Here is a 25,132-nt window from a genome sequence, read left to right on the forward strand (position 1 = left end):
TTACTTTGTTGGAGCGTTGTATATATTTATAAGTTATTAAAGTGTTATAATCCTACTACTTTGTTGGAGTGCTATATATTTTTAATGTGACACATAATTGTGAAGACGTTAATGTACAAAAAGGCATCCCTGGAATCTTCCACTTCAGGCTCGATCCCACACACCCTCACAGTGAGAATCCCCTCCCCAATCACAATACAGGATCGTTATCAGATAGTAGGAAAGCGTGTGGTGTGACGGATCTCATGGGGTGGGGGCCTTGATCTACTGTAACTCCTTTGAAGAGGGGTGATTCTTTACAGTTGGGGCCATAAACTACATCCGCAGGGCTAGGTGATAGCCTGGGACTGGCCTGGACAATCAGACACAGAGGAAGAGGAGTGTCAGAGGGTGCGGTAGTGAATAGGGTGAAAGGGAGGTGTCGGGCGGGCACAGGGTGTGATTCACTGGTTAGAGGCTGCAGACCCGAGAGTAGAGGACGGCCCGGGACCAGGGTTCGATTCCCGGCGTGGCAGGTTTCTGGACCAGGGTCAGCGGACTCGATAATTCTCTCGCCTCGGTGCCCACTCTGATCAGCGATCACACTCGGCAACTCTGGGCATTAGCTTGCCTCATCTTCACTAACGGCCCCACCAGACCGCCGGGGATGCCTGGTCTCACCCTGGAGATACCCATTAAGGGACCATCTCTCAGGGAAGCCAGGAAGGGTTTTGCAGCGGTCGAAGCGCCTTGGGACCCTACGGGTAAGTAGTGCGCTATATAAATGCCTATACATACATATATACATATAGGGAATAGCAGCGCAGATGAGGGGAGGTTTATGGCCCATGCATGAGAGAGAGAACGGGGGTGACCAGTGCATGGGGGAGATGCTTGCAAGGGTGGGGAGCCATGCTGAGGATCGGCGGCGTGCAGAGAGTGGGTCGGGTCAAAGCATCTAAAATGGCTGCCGTGCACGACAAAAGTGTGGCATTGGAAAAAAGGCAAAATGGCGCAAACAATGTTTATCAATCCGGATTAATTTATAACAATTATTTTTAACAATATATTTACTCGCAGTGACAAAATGGCGGTCAACACTTCCTGATTTCCTTCGAATCAAACGTTAACAGACGTCACGCAGCAAAAAAAAAATTCCGCTCACGCGCAGCCGCTGGAAGACATGTATCAACATATATGAGCATCCTCAGCCACCCTCAGAAAACATAGGGGGTCAGGATACGTCTCCCGTACCCCCTTATACCCATTTCTCACATTGTTTTTCCTCCATCTTGTAATTTAATTAAAACGAAACACAAAATGGCGAATTCCCGTTTCGCTACCGGTTCGCAAACCGGAAAGCGCTTCTACCGCGAAAAATCTAATTTTTTTTATTTGCCCCACGGGACCCTTTAATAACTCCAACATCATTCCTAGGGGGTCAAGAGGGGTCTACCTTGCCCCCTTTCATTAAATTCCTCCTTCGGTTTTATCCTCCTCTTGTCTCTTGATCCTACCGAGAGACAAGACGGCGGCCGTTCCAGACTGTTTAGAATGTTGACAGACACCGGAGAGCCAATCAGGTTCGCAAAGTTCCGTAACGCGAAAAGTACGCGAACCGGATCGCTACCCGGGACGCTGTCACAGATATATCTGTTTTTTAAAACGTTAATTTCTCAAAATCCACTGGAGCACATATATTGAGACCCAGCAAAGGCACATTGGGCTAACAGTTCCTACAATTTTGCCAAGTTTCGTGCAAATCCATTCAGCCGTTCCAGCTAAAAGTGAGGCCAAACGCCCTATGGAAAAATGAACGGGAAAAACGCGTTTTGGGACCCCCCTTTTTTCTCAGCCGCCCCTTAACGAAACCCCCCCAAATTTTCAGGGGCTGCTCAGAAACAAAATGTGCCATTTTCCTGAACATTTCAGCCGATTCCGTCCGCAAACGCCAAAGTTATTAGACATAGAATTTTCCCATAGAGAAAAAATCCTAACTATATATACCTACTGGCGACCGCCAGTAGGTAATATATATATATATATATATTCACTGAAAGAACCATAGGTTTAACACCAGTTATAGTTAGCTGGAAATTTTACTGATATAAAACTATTGAAATTCCCACGTTATAGTTAGTTGGACTCACTATAACTTGCACGTGTAACGCACTGATGACACCATCCAGTGAATGTGTGTCTTTCAGATAAATAAATATGTTTTATATATGTATGTTAAGGTCGATGGAAGAATATTTGTTTAAATTATTGTCTTAATGGATGTTTTTTTAAAAAAAATAATTGGATATCTGCCTTATTAAGTGTATCTTAGTAAATACATATATTAGCGAGTGAAAGTAGGTCAGTCTCTCTGTCATCAGTGATGTCATGAGTGATGTCACTGACCATGTCATGAGTGATGTAATATGTGATTGTTGGAACTGGCCCTTTTTGCAGGGTCATCCCCAAACTTTTTGCTTCATCCTCCCTTATTTTTCCTGACCCGTGGCTGTTGGCAATAGGACTCTGCGCACTTTACCACTGCTGATCAGTGCTAAAGTGCATATGCTCTCTATGTAAATTGTTATTCTGATTGGATATACATGTTTGGCATATTTGTATCACCATGAAGTCCCTAGTAAAGTGCACGTGGTGTGCCAGGGCCGGTGATGACAAATGCTACTAGTGGGCCTGCAGCACTGATTGTGCCACCCACAGGAGTAGCTCTAAAATGGTGTCTCGGGCCTGCCACTGCAGCGCCTACGGGCAGTTTAGAACTGCCATGTCCTCCTGGTCCGCGTCCCCGCTGACCAGGCCTAACCCTTCCCTTTTCGTGCACATCAGTCACCCCTATGGAAGGCCCAAGGTACCCCCCTGGGCAGGGTGCCGTGTATATGAAAGGTAGAGCATGTACTGATGCAGGTGCCATGCTCTGGTAGTGAATTACAGCCATTTTCGTTTTTCACTATTGTAAGGCTATCTTGCTCCATAGGTTAACATGGGGGATGCTGGCTACAGTGGTTAACGGCATTTCTTCCCATAGGAGCAAGATAGGACATAAGTATTTAGTATCCCTGAACTCAGAATTTAATAACGCATCTTTTAGGAAAGGTGGTTTTTAGATCCTGTGTTTGAGGACAGCACTTTTAGAAAGTTGCTGTTCTCCTGTCTGACCCTTCTGCGTGCCTGGAAAGGTTTGTGTATTGACTGTCTGGTTTGTGAGTGACAGGGGCTGGGGAATCCCCCCAGAGGCTGGATGAGTCAGCACTAGGCTGAGTGGAGCAATTGCTACCTGAGTGGTGGGAGGAGTTAGCACCTGGGCTGAATAGGGCTGTGCCTGCCTGCCACAATGCTGGCTCCACCTCCTGCTGGGCAGCGGAGGACTCTGCCCCTCACTCTGAAAGGAAAGATGCAGCCAGCACCTCAAGGTGCTCAGGATCCACCCAGAACTGTTTCAGACCGGGCTCAGGGCCCACATGCACTGAGAGAACAAAGACTTTAGGGGTATAAGTACAGGACCCCTGACAACAGAAAATTAGATCATCCTGGAAATCAAGAAGGAACCTCTGCCAAGGAGAAAGCTGTCGTTGAAGAAGGAAGACTGTCCTGCTGTTGCTCTGCTGGACTGACCTGCTGTCGCTTTGCTGCCAAGGAGAGGGGAAGGACTTTGCTGTGAGCTGTGTCCCCTGTCTTGAAGGAGTCTCCAAGGGCCTGAGAAGAGCTGGCTCCCTGTTTCCGAAGTCCCAGGAACAAAAGGACTTCACCCTCAGTCTCCCTGAACTCTGCTGAGAGAGTTCTGTCCTTCGTAGAGTGCTTGATCCAGTTGTGGGGCCTCTAGAAGTTGAACCTGAGCTGGGAAGCTTGAGACTAAGCTGAGAAACTTGTGAAGCTGAGAAGTGTCGCATCGCTCGCTTGCGGAGCGCATCCCCGACAGTGCGAGAAGTTTCCCGCCGCTACGAAGGTCGAGATCGGCGCAGCGCCTAACATCGCTGCCGGATCCGTCGCACCCTTCGTTTGCGGGACGCACCAGACCGGTGCGGGAGAATCGACCATCGCTGCGAGTGTCGTCGCAGAGCCTGTCGCTTGGGTGAGATCGCCGCCCCGCTTGCTTGCGGACCGCATCACGTCGCTGCGAACATCGTCGCAGAAAACATCACATCGAGGAGCTGCGAGAGAGAGGGTCTCCGCTGGCCTGCGCATCGTCGCCCCGGAGATCGTCGCAGCCCTACGAGATCAGCGCATCATGCCTTTGCGAGAACAGACTTCCCACGGAACCTACGCACCGGAATCTACGCAAGCTGCCTTCCTCCCCTTACAGACCGGATTCGTCGCCGCACGCCCGCTGCTGCAGCGGGGCTGTCGCATCGCCTCCCCAGGGTCTCAGGAGTAACGCATCGCTTGTTTCCACCGCACCAGCTTCCTGCTTGTGGAACTTTGTTGCATCCAAAAGGTACTGTGAGTAAACGTGACGCAACTGTGAACTTTTCACGCATCTGTGGATCATTTGATCACACCTTAAAGAACTTTGATTACAACCTGAAGAACTCATTTGAAACCGTAACCTTGCATTGTGTATGTTGGATTTTTGACGTTTTTGGTCTTGTGTAGTTTAGAATAAATATCTTTATTTTCCTAAACTGTTGTAGAATCAGTTTGTGGTGTTTTCACTGTGTTACTGTGAGTGTTGGTACAAACACTTAACGCATTGCCTCTGGTTAGCCTAGACTGCTCAGGCCAAGCTACCTTGAGGGCGAGCAGGGGTTATCTGAGAGGGTTATCTCCTTGTCCTGACTAGAAGCAAGGGTCCCTATTTGGACAGTGGTACCTACCTCTGCCAACTAGAGACCCCCAGTTCTAACATTGGTGGTCAGGCGGTGGGATTTGAACTTGTATTTGTACTCGACCCACAGTAATTGGTGTACATCACTAGTGAGTGCAGACCACTACGCCACGCATACTACGATTAAGCTTTTTTTGTTCTATTTTTGATCGTAACCCTGAAAAGAATCCAAGCATCATGCCTCAGAATGGTAAACCAGCAAGTGATGTTGCAGAACGGGAGTTTGATATTGAAATGTTAAGTGATTACAAAGTAGGTCAACTCAGGCAGTACTGCAGGAACTTTGGATGCCCCATGAAGCGCCGCTCCAAGAAGGAGGAGCTACAGGAGGCCTTAAGGGCCTGATGGGAGACCAAAAAGGCTGGGGAGACAGATGATGCCGAAGTGGATGAGGATGCAAAAAGGGATGGTTTCAGGCCACAGGATCTGCCTGTGTCCAGAGCAGCCTCAAGGGCTGACAGCAACCATTCAGCTGAAAGTGTTTCCCCAGAGGAGTTGGAGGAAAACCAAAGGGCTAGAGATCATAAATTAGAAATGTTGAGGCTCGAAATGAAGATGAAGCAAATGGAAAGGGCGGCGGAGGAGAGCAAACATGCCCGTGCCCTAGAGGAATTGAAATTGAACTTAGCCCATGAATTAAGAATGAGGAAGCTTGAGTTGGAGCTCAAGAGGCGTGAGGCCATGAGGGCCTCAGCTGAAGAAGAAACATGGGTAGCTCAAGAGGTGAGCTTTGCTGAGTTGGAGGTGGAGTCCAGCTCAGATGGTGGCAGCATGATTTTGATATCTAGTGTGGAAAGAAAGGTACAAGCACCCAGAGATGTGGCGCCTGACTTGAGGGAGGGGGTCGACATACACCTGAGGGTTCAGGTTTATGATGTAGTTCCAGTGGAGTGCAGTGTCCCTGAAGCAGATTGGGGGACTGGCACAGGGGACCATATTCCCAGTGGTGGGAGGGACACTCTACTAACTCTAGATGAGAGGTACAGGGAGAGGGGTTCCCCAATGGTAGAAACCTTGGTGTGTGAGTGTGAAGACCAGCCAGAAGAGTGTGGGTTGTGTGACAGAGACAGTCAGATACTGTCTTGCCAGTCTCAGGAGAGTGGTGTGGGGTACTTGTGTGAGGCACTGGAGGGTGAGGCAAAGGGTAGCGTGGTTAACAACTGTGGGGGGCTGTGTGATTCATTTGATGGAGAGCATATTTTAAGTCCCTGTTTTCCAGAGCTATGCCAACACCAGGTGGAGTGTGAGTTCTCTGACCCCAGAGAGCTTGCGTTGGAGGCAGACCTCTTGGTAAATTCCAGAGAGTCTGAGGAGGCATTGGGGAGTGATCCCAAAAGGAGTGGCTTAGATATCTTCCAGACCTGTGAGGTGGAAGAGGTTCCGTGTAGCCCGGTTAGGTCCCAGTGTAGTGGGAGGGGTGTAGGGGCTCATGTCCGGTCTCAGTGGAGAAGGAATGAGTGTGGGACGGTGTGTCCCACGGTGCCCGAAACCCAGTCTCAGGGCCTGGAGGGTTCCTTAAGGGAACACCAGGATGGGGACCTAGACTGTACTTGTAGGCCATTTGAGGAGGATCTCCTAGTGTCTGGTGAACGGGGAGTGCCTGTAACCAGGCCTCCATCAGATCTGGTGTTTGGCAGTGCCGCTCCATTTGGGAGGGTGCAGAAGTCCAGACTGAGGGGTGAGAGGGGGAAGGAGTCCCCAGTGGGAGAACCAGTGGGTCAGGGACCAGTCAGAAGGGCTGAGTCTCCCAGGAGTGACCATGGTGACACCACTTCTGTCCTGGGGGATCTTCCCGCACTGTCAAGAGGACAGGGGCCGGGAGATCTGCGCCAGGCAGACTGTCACAGGACACATGAGTTGTGTGTCACCCTCAAGGGGGTACTATGTGAGTCCCCAGACAGAAGTCCTGGCATACCAGGCGAGTGTTCCACCGCAGGGGCTGGTCCCTGGGTGGGGAAGCCAGGTTCAGGTGTTGTCTGACCTGGGGGCGTTGGAGCCTAGGTTTGAGGGCCAGGTCCGGGGTGTCCCACCTGACCTGGAATACCAGTTGCAGGATAGAACCCCTGAACTGGTGGGTGGATGGTGCAGGGTACCTGCCACAGGTGCCCTGACTATTCTAGAAGGGGGTACCGCTCCAGGTGGGAGGGTACAGAGCCCCAAGGAAGAGGAGGACCAGGTGTGGGGAAACCCACCTCAGCCTCCTGTCCAGCCGCCGGATAAAGGTCCGGGACTGGTGAGTCAGTGCCAGAGTGTCAGACGTGAACTGCCAAGAGAGAGAGTGGACAAAGGGTGCCAAGCACCTGGGGCTACTGCCCCCCACCCTCCGATGCCACAGGGGTTTGAGAGCCATGAGAGGCATGAGGCCTGGGTCTCATCCCTGATCACTGTTGGTGGTCACTGTGGCTTGCTGTTGGTCTGTTGGGACACACCTGTGTGGAAATTAAGGTTAGGTGCTGCACAGGTGGTGTCCACAGGTGAGGTGAAAGGTTCCACATGGATTGGCATGGTGGACCCCGAGAGTATGGATAGAGTGATACAACTGGGTTTAGGACGGCGTAGAACAGGACTGCCCTGCTTTTTGGGCCAGGTTCCGTGTTCTATCGCCTTAAGCAGGGAATCCCATCGAGGTATCGTTTGGTCTACCCTGGCTTTAGGCTGGAAGGGAGTTGTGTTGGAACTGGCCCTTTTTGCAGGGTCATCCCCAAACTTTTTGCTTCATCCTCCCTTATTTTTCCTGACCCGTGGCTGTTGGCAATAGGACTCTGCGCACTTTACCACTGCTGATCAGTGCTAAAGTGCATATGCTCTCTATGTAAATTGTTATTCTGATTGGATATACATGTTTGGCATATTTGTATCACCATGAAGTCCCTAGTAAAGTGCACGTGGTGTGCCAGGGCCGGTGATGACAAATGCTACTAGTGGGCCTGCAGCACTGATTGTGCCACCCACAGGAGTAGCTCTAAAATGGTGTCTCGGGCCTGCCACTGCAGCGCCTACGGGCAGTTTAGAACTGCCATGTCCTCCTGGTCCGCGTCCCCGCTGACCAGGCCTAACCCTTCCCTTTTCGTGCACATCAGTCACCCCTATGGAAGGCCCAAGGTACCCCCCTGGGCAGGGTGCCGTGTATATGAAAGGTAGAGCATGTACTGATGCAGGTGCCATGCTCTGGTAGTGAATTACAGCCATTTTCGTTTTTCACTATTGTAAGGCTATCTTGCTCCATAGGTTAACATGGGGGATGCTGGCTACAGTGGTTAACGGCATTTCTTCCCATAGGAGCAAGATAGGACATAAGTATTTAGTATCCCTGAACTCAGAATTTAATAACGCATCTTTTAGGAAAGGTGGTTTTTAGATCCTGTGTTTGAGGACAGCACTTTTAGAAAGTTGCTGTTCTCCTGTCTGACCCTTCTGCGTGCCTGGAAAGGTTTGTGTATTGACTGTCTGGTTTGTGAGTGACAGGGGCTGGGGAATCCCCCCAGAGGCTGGATGAGTCAGCACTAGGCTGAGTGGAGCAATTGCTACCTGAGTGGTGGGAGGAGTTAGCACCTGGGCTGAATAGGGCTGTGCCTGCCTGCCACAATGCTGGCTCCACCTCCTGCTGGGCGGCGGAGGACTCTGCCCCTCACTCTGAAAGGAAAGATGCAGCCAGCACGTCAAGGTGCTCAGGATCCACCCAGAACTGGTTCAGACCGGGCTCAGGGCCCACATGCACTGAGAGAACAAAGACTTTAGGGGTATAAGTACAGGACCCCTGACAACAGAAAATTAGATCATCCTGGAAATCAAGAAGGAACCTCTGCCAAGGAGAAAGCTGTCGTTGAAGAAGGAAGACTGTCCTGCTGTTGCTCTGCTGGACTGACCTGCTGTCGCTTTGCTGCCAAGGAGAGGGGAAGGACTTTGCTGTGAGCTGTGTCCCCTGTCTTGAAGGAGTCTCCAAGGGCCTGAGAAGAGCTGGCTCCCTGTTTCCGAAGTCCCAGGAACAAAAGGACTTCACCCCCAGTCTCCCTGAACTCTGCTGAGAGAGTTCTGTCCTTCGTAGAGTGCTTGATCCAGTTGTGGGGCCTCTAGAAGTTGAACCTGAGCTGGGAAGCTTGAGACTAAGCTGAGAAACTTGTGAAGCTGAGAAGTGTCGCATCGCTCGCTTGCGGAGCGCATCCCCGACAGTGCGAGAAGTTTCCCGCCGCTACGAAGGTCGAGATCGGCGCAGCGCCTAACATCGCTGCCGGATCCGTCGCACCCTTCGTTTGCGGGACGCACCAGACCGGTGCGGGAGAATCGACCATCGCTGCGAGTGTCGTCGCAGAGCCTGTCGCTTGGGTGAGATCGCCGCCCCGCTTGCTTGCGGACCGCATCACGTCGCTGCGAACATCGTCGCAGAAAACATCACATCGAGGAGCTGCGAGAGAGAGGGTCTCCGCTGGCCTGCGCATCGTCGCCCCGGAGATCGTCGCAGCCCTACGAGATCAGCGCATCGTGCCTTTGCGAGAACAGACTTCCCACGGAACCTACACACCGGAATCTACGCAAGCTGCCTTCCTCCCCTTACAGACCGGATTCGTCGCCGCACGCCCGCTGCTGCAGCGGGGCTGTCGCATCGCCTCCCCAGGGTCTCAGGAGTAACGCATCGCTTGTTTCCACTGCACCAGCTTCCTGCTTGTGGAACTTTGTTGCATCCAAAAGGTACTGTGAGTAAACGTGACGCAACTGTGAACTTTTCACTCATCTGTGGATCATTTGATCACACCTTAAAGAACTTTGATTACAACCTGAAGAACTCATTTGAAACCGTAACCTTGCATTGTGTATGTTGGATTTTTGATGTTTTTGGTCTTGTGTAGTTTAGAATAAATATCTTTATTTTCCTAAACTGTTGTAGAATCAGTTTGTGGTGTTTTCACTGTGTTACTGTGAGTGTTGGTACAAACACTTAACGCATTGCCTCTGGTTAGCCTAGACTGCTCAGGCCAAGCTACCTTGAGGGCGAGCAGGGGTTATCTGAGAGGGTTATCTCCTTGTCCTGACTAGAAGCAAGGGTCCCTATTTGGACAGTGGTACCTACCTCTGCCAACTAGAGACCCCCAGTTCTACAGTGATGTCATCAGCAGTGCATTACACGTGCAAGTTATAGTGAGTCCAACTAACTATAACGTGGGAATTTCAATGGTTTTATATCAGTAAAATTTCCAGCTAACTATAACTGGTGTTAAACCTATGGTTTTTTCAGTGAATTGGATAGGTTTTTTAAATGCTAATTCCTAACTATAACTGGTGTGAAACCTATGGTTTTTTCAGTGAATTTCATAGGTTTTTTAAATGCTAATTCCTTTGTATATCGAGTTTCTAACCTTTTTTTTTTTTACAATTTGCTGTTTTTTTTTAAGTATTCATTTTTTTATATAATTTTTTTCTTTTGCGCTCTGGGTGCGCGCTCCGGGAAGCTTTCAGCTAAGCTCTCCGGTAAGCTTTTCCGTGAGCTCACCTGAAAGCGCACCCAGAGCGCTACTGTCGTTCGTGAAAAAAATATGAATGAAAAGTTAATAATAATGCAAAACATTTCGTACCATACAAATAAAATTAGTTTTTTTTAATAAGGAAAATGATTATGCATTTCTGTAAAAGTTTGATGACGTCACTTCGGCGCGCAACGTAAGTGCCCTCGGAAGCGCCTACGTTCGCGCCGCGTAAACGCAAACAAAAGCGCCTACGATCACGCCACGTTTGCGCCCCGGAAGCGCCTACGATCGCGCTGCGTAAACGCACCCGGAAGTGCTCCGGAGCGCGCAGCGTAAACGCGTCGGGTCATGTGACCCTAAAATAACACTTTTCATTGGTTGCTAACAGTTTTTTTTACAATGAATGAAATCCCCACCCATTTCCTTCACTTCTTCTTTCACTTTTGTGACTGAAAGACCTGTTTTTGCACCTGGATCTTTTGTGAATTACCATGGCTGCCAGAGAATCCAGCAGTGAGGATGAACCTGAGTTCATCAATGAAGAGCCTCCTACCCCAAAGGTGAAAGAACATTTCATATGGAAATTTTTTAAGTTTCCAGCAGACCAGAAGAAGGTGAATGCACCAAAAGTGGAGTGCAGGATCTGCAAACAGGTCCTGTCACGGGGTAACCCCCCAAAAAAGTACTCTTTTGGGAACTTTACCATGATCCGACATGTGGAGAGGAGGCACCCCCAGAGTTTTGCCCGGGAAAGTGTCAGGGCTCTGGCACAAGAGGTTCCCAGAGATGGGGCCTCTACATCAACCGGAGGAGCAACTTCTTCTGGTGGGAGAGCAATCGCAGGAGCAGGTGCCAAACATACAACCTGCATTTAACCATGGGGTCGTCAGATGCAGATACTGCAATCAACTCCTCACCTATGGGGAGCAAAGTGTCCTGCTCATGGTTTGAGCATTGGAGAACCATCGCTGCCCTTCCCACCCCTAATTTTTTTGTTTTCTTTTTGCTCCTGTTGAGCAGTTTCCATTCCCTGTTTTTGTTCCTGTTCAGTTAAAAGAAGAAAACCAAAAGTTCTTTTCAGAACTACCTCCAATTCTCATCAAAGAGCTATATTCTTAAAAAAATGAAGAGTAAGTGAAATATAGTGCATTGATAATTGAAAGGAGAATGAGTAAGAAAGAACAGAAAGGTATGAGAGGTGAAAGGAAGTGAAGTAGGAGGAATGAAAGAAGGTGAGTGTTAGAAAAGAAAGTTATGACACAGTGAATAAACTGGAGGCCTCATTTCTGAAAAGTGTGCATCGCTACGTGAAAACAGCGATGCGTCACTTTTCTGGACGCACTCCTTATGACATTCCAGATATGTCATATTTAATATATGACTAATCAATTCGCAAGGAGTTACAGATATGTCAGTATTTCTGACGTATCTGTAAACACAAAAGTAACGCATTGCTGGAGTGCGTCACAAAAGTGACGCAATTCCAGTAATGTGTCCTTTCACATGGAAAAAGCACCATGTGAAAGGTCTGCTGTGAAGCAGGCGCAAGATTTTGACGCAACAGCATCCTAAAAGTGACGCACTGCGTCGTTATTACCAAGCTTTTTGCGGGGGAACACCCCCTCTGCATGCATTATACCTGACGCTATTTTTAAAAAGTGACGCATCTAGGTACATGGGTCACTTTTTAAAACTCTGCGCCACATTATATCTGCATCAGGTATAATGTATGCAGAGGGGGCAATCCCTCGCAAAAAGCTTGGTAATAACGACGTACTGAAATCTATGAGATTTCTCTGCGTCACATTTAGGATGCTGTTGCGTCAAAATCTTGCGCCTGCCTCGCGTCACTGACGTATCTGTAACTCCTTGCAACATGATTCGTCATACATTAAATATGACACATCTGGAATGTCATAAGGAGTGCGCACAGAAAAGTGACGCATCGCACCAGCAGTGTAAAAAAATGTGCCTCGTTGCACTATATTTAAAGGACGCAACAGCATCCTAAAAGTGACGCAGTGAAATCTCAAAGATTTCACTGCGTCGCTATTACAAAGCTTTTTGCGGGGGAACACCCCCTCTGCATGCATTATACCTCACGCAGATATAATGTGGCGCTTGATTTTAAAAAGTGACCCATCTACCTAGATACGTCACTTTTTAAATATAACGCAACGAGGCGCATTTTTTTACACCACTGGTGCAATGCGTCACTTTTCTGTGCGCACTCCTTATGACATTCCAAGTAACGCATTGCTGGAGTGCGTCACAACAGTGACGCAACTCCAGTAATGTGTCCTTTCACATGGAAAAAGCACCATGTGAAAGGTCTTGCGTCAGTCTAACACCTGCTGTAAAGCAGGCGCAAGATTTTGACGCAACAGCATCCTAAAAGTGACGCAGTGAAATCTCAAAGATTTCACTGCGTCGCTATTACAAAGCTTTTTGCGGGAGAACACCCCCTCTGCATGCATTATACCTGACGCTATTTTTAAAAAGTGACGCATCTAGGTACATGGGTCACTTTTTAAAACTCTGCCCCACATTATATCTGCGTCAGGTATAATGTATGCAGAGGGGGCATTCCCCCGCAAAAAGCTTGGTAATAACGACGTACTGAAATCTATGAGATTTCTCTGCGTCACTTTTAGGATGCTGTTGCGTCAAAATCTTGCGCCTGCCTCGCGTCACTTTTATGTTTACAGATATGTCAGAAATACTGATGTATCTGTAACTCCTTGCAACATGATTCGTCATACATTAAATATGACATATCTGGAATGTCATAAGGAGTGCGCACAGAAAAGTGACGCATCGCACCAGCAGTGTAAAAAAATGTGCCTCGTTGCACTATATTTAAAAAGTGACGCATCTAGATAGATGCGTCACTTTTTAAATATTGCGTAACAATGCACATTTTTTTACACCGCTGGTGCGTCACAAAAATTGACGCACAGGCGGCGCAAAACTGGCAGCGCAAGGCCTTCATAAATATGGTCCTGGATTTTCCCCGTGCTTCGCCGGTGCGCGTACCATGCGCTTCCCCCGCGCAAAACGAAAAAAAAATAAAAAATGTAATGCCCCGCAGGACCCTATTTTAGCCCCCACATCAAACCTAGGGGGTCAGAGGGGGTCTACTCTTCCCCCTTATGGTCATTTGCCCCTTTTTTTTTCAAACCCCTTGTGTCTCGATTTTACCGAGACACAAGATGGCGGCTTCTCCAGACTGTTTAGAATGTTTACAGACACCCAAGAGCCAATCAGCTTTCTGCGCACAAGTCGCGTGTCGCGCCAGGAGCGCACTCCGGTGCGCGCACCGGAGAGCGCCTATAGATATATATATTTTTTTGAACGTAAATTACTCAAAATCCACTGCAGCACACATCTTGAGACATAGCAAAGGCACATCGGGCTACCAGTCCCTTCAATTTTGCCAAGTTTGCTGGAAATCCATTCAGCCGTTCGGGCTAAAAGTGAAATCGACCGCCCTATGGAAATTAACATGGGGAAAACGTGTTTTGGGACCCCCCTTTTATCTCGGCCCCCGCTTGACGTATCCCCCCCAAACTTTCAAGGAAGGACCGGAGCTTGACGAGGCCATTTTCAGGAAACTTTCAGGCAGATTCGTCAACCGGTGCCAAAGTAATTCCAAATAGAATTTTGAGATTTAACATTGAAAAAAATCCTAACTATAACTACCTACTGGCGACCGCCAGTAGGTAATATATATATATATATATATATATATATATATATATATATATATATATATATATATATATATATATATATATATGTATATATATATATATCCAAAAGACGGCTCCGCTTTCCGGTCTTTGGCCGCTCTTTGGTGGTGCGTAACGAATTCGGCAGAGCCCCTCCGATAATAATTCCCAAAACACTCCTTATCCAGGTAGTAAATTAGTAAACAAAGGTGGAAATATAATTATACAAGATAAAGAAACTTGGGAACTGCCCAGAGTAAACTGCTCTGTATCAATCACAACTATTTTACATTATTTTTTATATCTGAATGATATTATTTCATTCAGTTTTATATATTTTTGTTAATTTTTACTTTTAAGTTATTGTTAATATGTTTAATTTAATGTATTTTGACTATTCTTTAACTATTTTTTTATGTGTTTAAATAATATGTGTAAATATATTTGCATTAGTTACTTAAGCTTTTTATTTTTATTGATTTTAATATTTTGTAATTTCATATTTTAAATACATTACTTATAATATCATATAATTGTGTAATCATATTTTGATATACTATTCCAAATGCTGGCTCCACCTCCTGTGGGGCGTCTGATGTGACTGCCCTGCGCTGTGATAGGAAAGGAGAAGTCTGGGAAACGGAGTGCTTCAGAACTGGCCCCTCTTCCCTCAGAGAACAAAGGATTTTGGGGGATCAGTATCGGGTCCCTGATCCCAAGAAATTAGATCACTTCAAGACTTACAAGACGAAACCTCTGCTGAGGAGAGGAACCTGAAGAAACTGACGAGAAACTATTCCCAAGCTGAAGTTCTGCTTGGGGGATTGGCCTGCAGTGGTTTCAATACTGCCAAAGAGAGGAGAAAGGACTGTGCGGACTTTACTTTCAACTTGTGGAAAGATCTTCAAGGGCTTGGAAGAAAGCTTGCCCCCTGACCGAAGTCCCGGGACCAGTGGACTTAACCAGCCTTTGTGAATTGCCATCAGGATTCAAGCAAGCCGGGCCGAAGACGGCTGAAATGCCAGAAACCGGTCCCCGGTAGCTTGTCTCCTTTCTGGTGAAGAATTGGCTTGGTAGTTTACTCTGCCCTGTTCCCATGATGCACTGGGCCAGGGACAGACTGATTTGCATATAGCCAGGTTCTGAGCTGGGATGGTGCAGTGAGATAAATAACGGTGATGGATCAAGCCCTGATCTTTGGACTGGGTTAGAGTGGTCTGCTTAATTCAGACACTCTGTTCATCACCACCCCCTCTTCTGAATCGTTTTTGGCCACTATAGGTGTGGCAGGGTATACTCAGACATGAGTCCCTTTCTCACTGCACCATCAGGATTCAAGCAAGCCGGGCCGAAGACGGCTGAAATGCCAGAAACCGGTCCCCGGTAGCTTGTCTCCTTTCTGGTGAAGAATTGGCTTGGTAGTTTACTCTGCCCTGTTCCCATGATGCACTGGGCCAGGGACAGACTGATTTGCATATAGCCAGGTTCTGAGCTGGGATGGTGCAGTGAGATAAATAACGGTGATGGATCAAGCCCTGATCTTTGGACTGGGTTAGAGTGGTCTGCTTAATTCAGACACTCTGTTCATCACCACCCCCTCTTCTGAATCGTTTTTGGCCACTATAGGTGTGGCAGGGTATACTCAGACATGAGTCCCTTTCTCACTGCACCATCAGGATTCAAGCAAGCCGGGCCGAAGACGGCTGAAATGCCAGAAACCGGTCCCCGGTAGCTTGTCTCCTTTCTGGTGAAGAATTGGCTTGGTAGTTTACTCTGCCCTGTTCCCATGATGCACTGGGCCAGGGACAGACTGATTTGCATATAGCCAGGTTCTGAGCTGGGATGGTGCAGTGAGATAAATAACGGGGATGGATCAAGCCCTGATCTTTGGACTGGGTTAGAGTGGTCTGCTTAATTCAGACACTCTGTTCATCACCACCCCCTCTTCTGAATCGTTTTTGGCCACTATAGGTGTGGCAGGGTATACTCAGACATGAGTCCCTTTCTCACTGCACCATCAGGATTCAAGCAAGCCGGGCCGAAGACGGCTGAAATGCCAGAAACCGGTCCCCGGTAGCTTGTCTCCTTTCTGGTGAAGAATTGGCTTGGTAGTTTACTCTGCCCTGTTCCCATGATGCACTGGGCCAGGGACAGACTGATTTGCATATAGCCAGGTTCTGAGCTGGGATGGTGCAGTGAGATAAATAACGGTGATGGATCAAGCGCTGATCTTTGGACTGGGTTAGAGTGGTCTGCTTAATTCAGACACTCTGTTCATCACCACCCCCTCTTCTGAATCGCCTTTGTGAATTGCAGCAGGAAGGTGTGACCAGCCCAGTGTCCTGTAGGCACCGTATCTAGCAACGTCCACCTAGAACAATGCAAGCTCTGCGCTCACTGACTCCGTCCTGACGCTGTCACCGAGTGTTAGCCTGCACCACGACTGGAAGTACACTGCGACGTGCAATGCCTCGCTACACCAAATTGAACTGGTCCGACCAACGCGGTCACTCTCTGACTTCGAGTCCCGTGACCGCACCGGAGTTGGGCACCACCACGCACGCTTTGCGATGTACCGCCCAACTTGCATCTCTGTCCAGACTAATCGACGCCATCTCCAAAAACACCGGCACGTTTGCCCCACCGCAAGCTGCAAGCACCGCATCGAAGCACAGTCTCGCTCTGCAACGCAAGCCTTGGATTCACCCACTCTGTCAATGGGCCGCTGCCTGCACTGCATCGATGGACAGCACGTCCTGCAATGCTTTCTTTCTGCACCGCGACAATCACCAGAACAGGCTCGCACATCCGTGGCGGCCACCCAAGTAAAAGGTACTGTGACTGAGTCTGTCGGCATTTGAGTGGGCCCTTACCGACGGGGGCCGCTAGATTTGCTAGACTCTGTGTTATTTTCAACAACTCTGTAGCCGAACCAGGCTACCGACTCGCCCAGAACCTTGATTTAAGCCTTTTTAACAGAACTCTTGAAATCTAATAGTACTGTGCATTATTTTTGTCGTTTATGGGTCTTGTGGTAACTCTATATAAATTATACTTATTTTTTACATGAAACCTTGTGTTGTGTCCATTCGTAGTGTTGTCACTGGGTTACTGTATGTGGTCACAAATGCTTAACTCACACCGCCTCAGAAATAAGGCTTGATTGCTCACTCCACACTACCTAGAGGGTGAGCAGGGGTTATTTTAGGAGTGTAATCCCCCTTACTCTGACTAGAGGAGAGGGTCCCTCTTTGTCACAAGTACCTACCTTTGCCAACTAGGGCCCCTAATTCTAACACTGCACTATACAAATCATGCCCTGCGAAGCTTGAGAGACCTGTTTGCTTAATCACTTGTTTTTCATTAAAAGAAACATTTGCAGCACTTTAATAAGCAATACACCAGTCTTTTTCGGGTCGTACCTTTGTTTATAAAAGTTGCATATTTTCCTTGGTGTGCACTTCAGTTAAATTAAATGAACTAAGTCACAGCACTGACATCTAATAAAAAAACAGTTTAGGGAATCTCTTACTTGTCACTTTAGTGGGCCACACTTCAGCATTGATTCCTCACGCAAAAGCACACTGAAAAGAAGGAAATGTCACACAGAAACCAAGTGGGATTTTGGCAGCTATCTTATTGCGGCCTTGGCACTCTCTTTGTGGTCAGGGCACATTTCCTTCTCAGTAGCATTTAAAGGATTTCCTTATCATCTGGCTTCAATAAAGGGAGCAGTTATAGATTTCCTAGAGCACAACTGATGACATTAGATAGCTGTCGGCGGAAGTTGGGATCACACCAAATGCTGTCTTTCACCGAGTAATATTTGGAAATTAACAAGGAAATGGTTATCCTTATGTTCTTAACAAGGAGCTCATGTTTTTATAACATTTAACCGGCTGTTGATAAGAACATAAGGACAACCATTTCCTTATTAATTTCCAAATAACAAGCATATGAGTATAGGAGCTGATAGGATAGGAGCTGACAGCTAATTGGCTAATTGAGGGTACGTAGACACGCACTCTCTGTCGGGTGACAGCAAAGTTTGATTCAAGAAACCCCAAGAGCCAGACACCTCATTAAATGGGGAGAAGACATGCAAGGAAAGGTAACATCATTCCTGCTTCACAAGAGGTTGTGCATGCAGAAGTAGAAATGTGATGGGTCTTAAATGCCACTTATGTTCTGTATTGCTATACATTTCTATTCACTATAGAATTCTGTAGCACTTTATGCTGAACCACTTTACATGAATTGACCTATGAGGGTACAATAAATATGTGTAAAGACTAGAAATGTACATGTAAAGAATGAAAACAAGCACTGGCACTATGTGTATAATTACCAACCTTATGCCACTATAAGCATTACCGCAATGGTGGATTTCTTTGGTTTTTGTAGGGAAACGAGAGGGCTCATTTGCTTTATTGGATTGTTTTCAGTAACATATGAAGGTGCCCTGCTGTATCAATATTGAAACGTGTATTTGGCACCCCAACACCTGACTCCTCAATCACGTGGAACAAAACAAATAAAATGCAATGCAATATATCAGCAAATCTCTCTTGTTCCTGTTCAGGGTTCAGCTTCTGGACTTGTACCTGATCCCCACATGCTTTGGAGTGATATTTCAGCAGGCCCCAAAACACTGACATTGCTCTAAAACAGCACTTATCACAACTGCAGCACGTGCCACAGTTCAATGGCCCACAGTGCAGACCAGGTGCCCCCTGAGGTGGAAAGAAAGAACTCACTATGTAGGCATCTGCAGCAGGCACTCCATCCCTCCAGCATCACTCTGATTTCAATCACATCACCTACAGCGTCAAAGGGCTGCCGTCATGCAACCTGTTAGCCTCAGCAGAAGAGATTCCTCCTCCTTGCCATTATTTCTGTATGTCCCCTGCCGACCCCTGGCTGAGGCTCACCAAACTCTCCAACATGAACCACCATAGCTGCAAATGTACCTCCTTCAGTATCACGTCAATAAACTTCCCCTCCCAGTGCATGCTCAGCACGATAGACAGCATCCCCAGTATCTGCTGCAGGTTCACACACATATGTATGGCCCAAGCGCTGCTACAGGAGCCTCAGGGCCCTGCGGTAATCAACACCCAGACAGCCCCTTTAGAACCAGAGCAGTCAGGTCACCTGGGGACCACAGCAAATGCCAGGGATCTGAGATACATGGCAGTGGCACGGTGGTCTTAAGGCCGCAATATGCTTGGCCGGGCTGCTGCGGCCCACCAAGCATATTTCGAGTTTCCTCACACCACACTTTTCATGGGGGTAAAACACCATTAAAATTGTGGTGGTGAGGAAAGAAAGGGGTGTCCCTGCACTATGGGGTGCATGCAGGGGGCACATGTTGGGCCCCCCTGTGTGCTTGCACCCCAGTACCTGCTCAGCATGGAGAGCAGCAGTCCATGCCGTGCAGCCTCTGATTTTGACATTCCCATTGAGGGTCCTTTTTCATAGGCACCGCCATGGGAACGCCAAAGAACTGGCCAACAGACATTAGAGGACTTAAAGGACTTTCTGGAGGAAGGGGACTAGACAATTGTCAAAAAGGGCTGCTCCCAGCCATCCCTGCCGGACTGGCAAACAAACTTAGCTCTGGCAAATAAGTTCAAGCTCAGGAAAAACAGGTGACGCTGCATCAGCCCTGACTCGGATGAAAGGCAAAGTGAGCACCTCAGATAAAGGAGGACTGTCTTTGTTTGTCTTTCTGGATTTTTTTGCTATCTTTGACACAGTATTTTAAACCAATGCCTGTATAAGAAGTGACCTTAAAAAAACTAGCGGTATTTTCATCAGTGAGCCTTGTCAAATGAAGACAAACATAATATATTGTTAGTTTCTTTTGATCAATGGGTGCTTTGTGTTTTGACAATATTTCACAGGTTCCCCAAAAACAAAATACTGCTCCGTGTCTAACTATTTCATGTCATAGCGGTTATCAAACATGTTGTATTTCTGTCGGTAGGATGAAAGCCGTACTCCAGGCCACCCTCACCTTCCTGATGCTGGTTATCTGTGCCTCTGACTACTCTGGTAATGTGGACATCATTTACAAGTTCACATCTGTGTCTGAAAATATAGATTTTTTTTCTAATTGTACCTGAAATTCAATGTTTATATTACAATTTGCCTAAATTGCTGAGTCAGCTTTTCCTAATCTCCAGTCAATTCCGGGCAAATATGTTCTTTCCGGTTAGAATCCCAGACAAGCAAAACAGATGTGGAATGGGGATGCTGTTCTTATGCGGCATCTCCCCTTTTAATTATGTTTAGCCTCTTTATAAATACATTATGCTTCACATTACTAAAAACCCATACCTCCCTTCATGTTTTAACCCCTTAGTTTCATGCCTGCATTAGAATTTCAGTGCATATTTACTTCAGCCTGCTCCTCAGGAAAGGCTTTAAATTCAATAGATCCTGTTTCAACAAAATGTCTTTCAGGAGTGACTCAATTTAAGGTTGAATATAAAATGTTAGTGATATAGGTTTTTGGGGGGTATTCTCTGAAAACCATTCATTTTCACAGCTTTGATTCTTTCGAGGTGCTGTCCAATCGTGTCACACTTTATTCATAAATACCGAATGTTAGCTCTGTAGTTGGTCATTGGAACTATATGGGGAAGCTGCAGCTGACCACTGCAGAGTTAAAGGGCAGGCTGCTCCTGGTGTTGAAGTACATATTTCAGTCAGCATGTGTGAATGTGTCACATGCAAGAGGGAGATATTTTAGAACCTACAGGAAATGCCCCCTTATTTTAGCTGCTACAGCACTAACCATCACCTCCATGACAAAATGAATTCCATAATTTTGTTTATTTGTAAATGAAATTAATTACATTTTACAGCTTTGAAATTATCAGGATGACATTCAGGTATGCCACACTTTTGTCATAATTGCTGAATGTCAGCTCTCAGTTTTTCTCAACAACACTGTGGGAAGCTAAAGTACAACACTGGAGAGTCAACTGACATACTGCTGCTGTTGCTGTTTGAAGTACGTTTTACTCAAAATATCGGAATTTTTCCTCATGGATATTATTATTATCCATATTTGCAAAGTGCGAACATATAACCCCTAGAGTGTTCAAGGCGCTGGGGGCCGTCCAGGAGATTTAGTGAGCTATTGCCCTGAGTCACATGATGCTGAGCTGAGCTGCCACGGGCCCCTGGGATCGAACCCGGATCTCCACGCTCTGGAGTCAGTACCTCCAGCCGCATAAACATATTGAAAATATTCTCTCTTTTAAGCTTCTGGCAACACTTTCCCCAGCCTCTTTGGGAAAACTGTTTTCTCTCAAACCTTGTTCATCCAATCCCAGCTGAGGGTCACAATTCTGCACAGGGTAAACCTACTTGAGAACTCATGTGAATTCCTGAAATAAGTATAACATCAACAAAAGATTTATATTGTGACTAAATTCTTGACATGTGGTTATTTCTGTGAAACTCACAACATAGCACTCACTACAATGCATTTAATTGAGAACCATGTCCCAGACTCCTGTCATTGCTGCCTTACTATGTGGCCATGTTGTGGTCAGGCGATCAGGATTGACTAGTCTCCTTTAAAATGGCCAATCAGAGTTTATCTGAAGACCAACAGTGCAGATAGACCTACATTTTAGCCCAACCCGAGCCCTTCTTTAAACGCTCATTTCGGAACACCAGCTTCACAGATTTACACCAAATCACATAAAGCTGAGAATCCCATCATGGGCAAATGTTAGAGATGTTTTGCTTTTTTATTCACTGAACCAGAACTACATTTAAAGTGTGGGTAAACTGAGAAGTGACGGATGGTCTGTGGTCAGACTCTTCACCCAACCCTCACTGCGCAGGGCCTTTGTTTTTACCCAGTTATTTAAAATGGGTGAGATCACCCCCGTCTTCAAATAGTAAACCCTTGGCCCTAGTCATTTCTCTAAATTCAGACCCATCTTCAACTTACCTGGCTGGGAAAAGCTATTAAATGATGGGTCTCAAAATAACTAATCATATACTTCATTGATAACAGCTTACTCACTGACTATCAATCAAGACTGCATTCTCCTGCCAGCATGTCAGTGACCTCACAAGGGTAATCAAATGTTGTGTATAAAAATATTATGTCTGTATCTGTCATATTCTATTATCAAGAATGTTCCTACTTCGTACGGCCACTGGTGCAGGTGCCCGAAGTCAGAGCCAGTGCGGGTACCGCCGTTAGAAACGTGTCGTACACCCGACTCATAGTAGAGCAGGAAGACTGGGAGTTTGACAGGCATTTGTGGCAGAATACCCTGCCCACCAAGCACTATATTGGACCCATAATTCCTTACTCAAAGCCATAATTGGATGCTTAACAAGCTGATTACTTAGACTAAACAGCCTCCAGAGCTTGACCACATCCACGCTATCCGAAGGGGGGCATTGATCATCTGTGATGACAGAAAAATGGAGACAAAATAAAAACCAAACAGATGAAGAACAAAAGCAGTGGCTGTGCTTATATATATCAAATAGGCAATCCATTTGCTACTAGATACTACATATAACAGCGTAACTGTTATGAGAATATAAAGCAAAACAGCTGCTCTTAATATTGCAAGAGGTACAAACAAGAAACACATATCAATATTCTAAATAAATCAATGGATATCATATTGGCAATCAAATAAATGGCTGGATACAGAAAATGATTGCCAAAGAGCAACCAAAATAGAAATATTGAAAAAATAACATTGCTAAATGTGCTTGATCATGTAATGAGTCATCACTATGAAATACTGAACTGGTTCTCTTTTTTTCTCATAATGACCAACTATTGAAGACCAGCAACACCACCTTGATCAACTCATTATTTACTTTTGGTGTTCCCCAAAGATATCTATTGGCTCCAACATTATTTAACATATACCCCTTATCTCTTTACTGGTGGGATCCAAGTTCACCATCTACCATTGGGCAGACAAACTGTAAAGATAGTTAAAACGTCTTACAAAAGAGACATTCTCATCCTGATAGGCATGTATTTAAGACAAATACCCTGCTTCCCCAAAATCTGTAGGAAGAGAGAGAAGAGCATAGGTTGTAATTCGGCTATAACCTGCATTCTAATTTAGGAGGGTATGCATTCCTTTAATTGGGAGTGAGCACTTTTCTCATACTGTGCAGGTGATGGACACTCCAGAGCTCTGCCCCTGCCAGAATGAGAGCCATGCACAGGCCAACACCCGACCAAAAAGAGCTTCTTACTGGTTTTCTGGCACAACCCAAAGACCACAGTGGAGGTTAACAGATGCAAGGCAGCAGAACCTAAAACCAAAACTTGTTTCCGAAGCAGATAGAAATAGAATTCAAGGTCTGTGATCTCTACTTATAAGGCTCCAATAAGAAAGGGTGAAAAACATTTCCCCAAAGTATTTCTATTCAGTTCACAGTGCACAGCCTGTGTATGTATGTGCTCCTCAACTTTATCAGCACTGGGAAGAAGATGCGAGATGAAAAGGCAGCAGGAAAGACCCGTCTACACCACGTCTGCTTTTACAATTAAACAGTAACTAATGGGGATAATCTGTTGTTTAGTGGGCAAAGGTTTCCAACCCCCAAAAGTCAGTTTAATAAATGCAATTTATATTCTAGCTTTCAACATCGTGCAGCTCACTTTCAGCTGGATTTAGCCTTTTCTCCCCATAGGTTTTTTGCTCCGCAACTTCCATTGTCATCTCACGTAGCTTGTCCAACTTACTTTCCATATCCCAAGGGACTTAAAGGCACAGGACCATCATACTGCTCGAACACTAGGATGCGGTTTAGTGCTCTGCAGCTCCCTAGATGATCAGAACCGCCTGGTGACCTCCAACTCGCAGAGTGTTGTGAGATTAAGCAGTCTACGTTTAGTCATCATCATCAAGTTTCTCTATTTCGGTTACAAGAACCATATTATTACTATTAACAATGTCTACCTACTAACCACTGCCCAGTCACAGCTTCTCCGAATATTACCTCTCACCGGGTCTGCATGTCTAATGCAAGCACAACTTTTTTGGGAAATCACAGTCCCTTTCAGCACCGCATCCATCATCTAATTGAGGTTCCGTGACGATTTGAACCCGTGTTTTCAATATTGTCGGAAATACATAATATTGGTATCAGCGAACCGCAAATGATCCATTTAGCATATCCTGGTGTTTTCGCTACGCTACGAGCAAGAGCACTCCTTTTATAAACACATTTCTGATCTACCCACGGCATCCATTTTAGATCATGGCCGCCATTTTGTGTCACATACGCAATAACCTCTGATCACTTCATTTCGATTAAGGACACGTAGCCTTAGCCGGAAATTCACCTCTTTCATGACACGTACACCTTAAACCAGATCACGCTGTAGCTGCATGACTCGACAAAGGCTGCCCTGCCCGAGGCCAGTCCTGATAAACTGGTCTTCGTGTCCATTGTCCTGATCACGATTAGGTGGCGGAAGCCGGTAGCCTTGCCTATTTACGACCCACAAACATCTCTTATCCCGCTTTTCTATCTTCCACACCTGGCTCCGTTCCTTTCTTTCTGAATCTTTATTAGGGGGAAGTAACGAAATTTACGATGAGGCGGTCCGGCTCTTGAATGCAATATTGACAAGGGATTGTGATGAACTAGTGGGAACCCCTCTCCGTAGATGTTTTGTATCAGATTTTATCAACGGTTCCTGTGTACGCCAAATATTTATTGTTTATGACACAAAGGTTTTGGGAATGTACCAACATGTGAAGAATTCGCCTGAAGGCCAAAATTTTGTATATAAGGAGCAACCCTCTTTGTACAATTTGAACAGGCTCCTAGTTACTGCCCATGCGTAGTTTCTGTGACTTCTGTGTCCCTGCAGTAATAAACCTTTGGTCTTTGACGCCACCATCGAGAAGCCCGTGTTTCTGTTCATTTGTGCACCAAGGCAGGTGGAACTCCGGGGTCTTTGGGTGTTGTTCCCTGACACCTCTGGACGGAACCAAAAAGTCCAGAACTCCAATTGGCGCCCAACGTGGGGCGACGTCATTCGGTACCGGTCCAAAAGCCTGAAGAGTTCGAGAAGCTTCGTGTGAAGATTCCTGAGGGAGGCG

This window comes from Lissotriton vulgaris, unplaced genomic scaffold (genome assembly GCF_964263255.1).
Source record: "Lissotriton vulgaris unplaced genomic scaffold, aLisVul1.2 SCAFFOLD_618, whole genome shotgun sequence".
NCBI classification, from domain to species: domain Eukaryota; kingdom Metazoa; phylum Chordata; class Amphibia; order Caudata; family Salamandridae; genus Lissotriton; species Lissotriton vulgaris.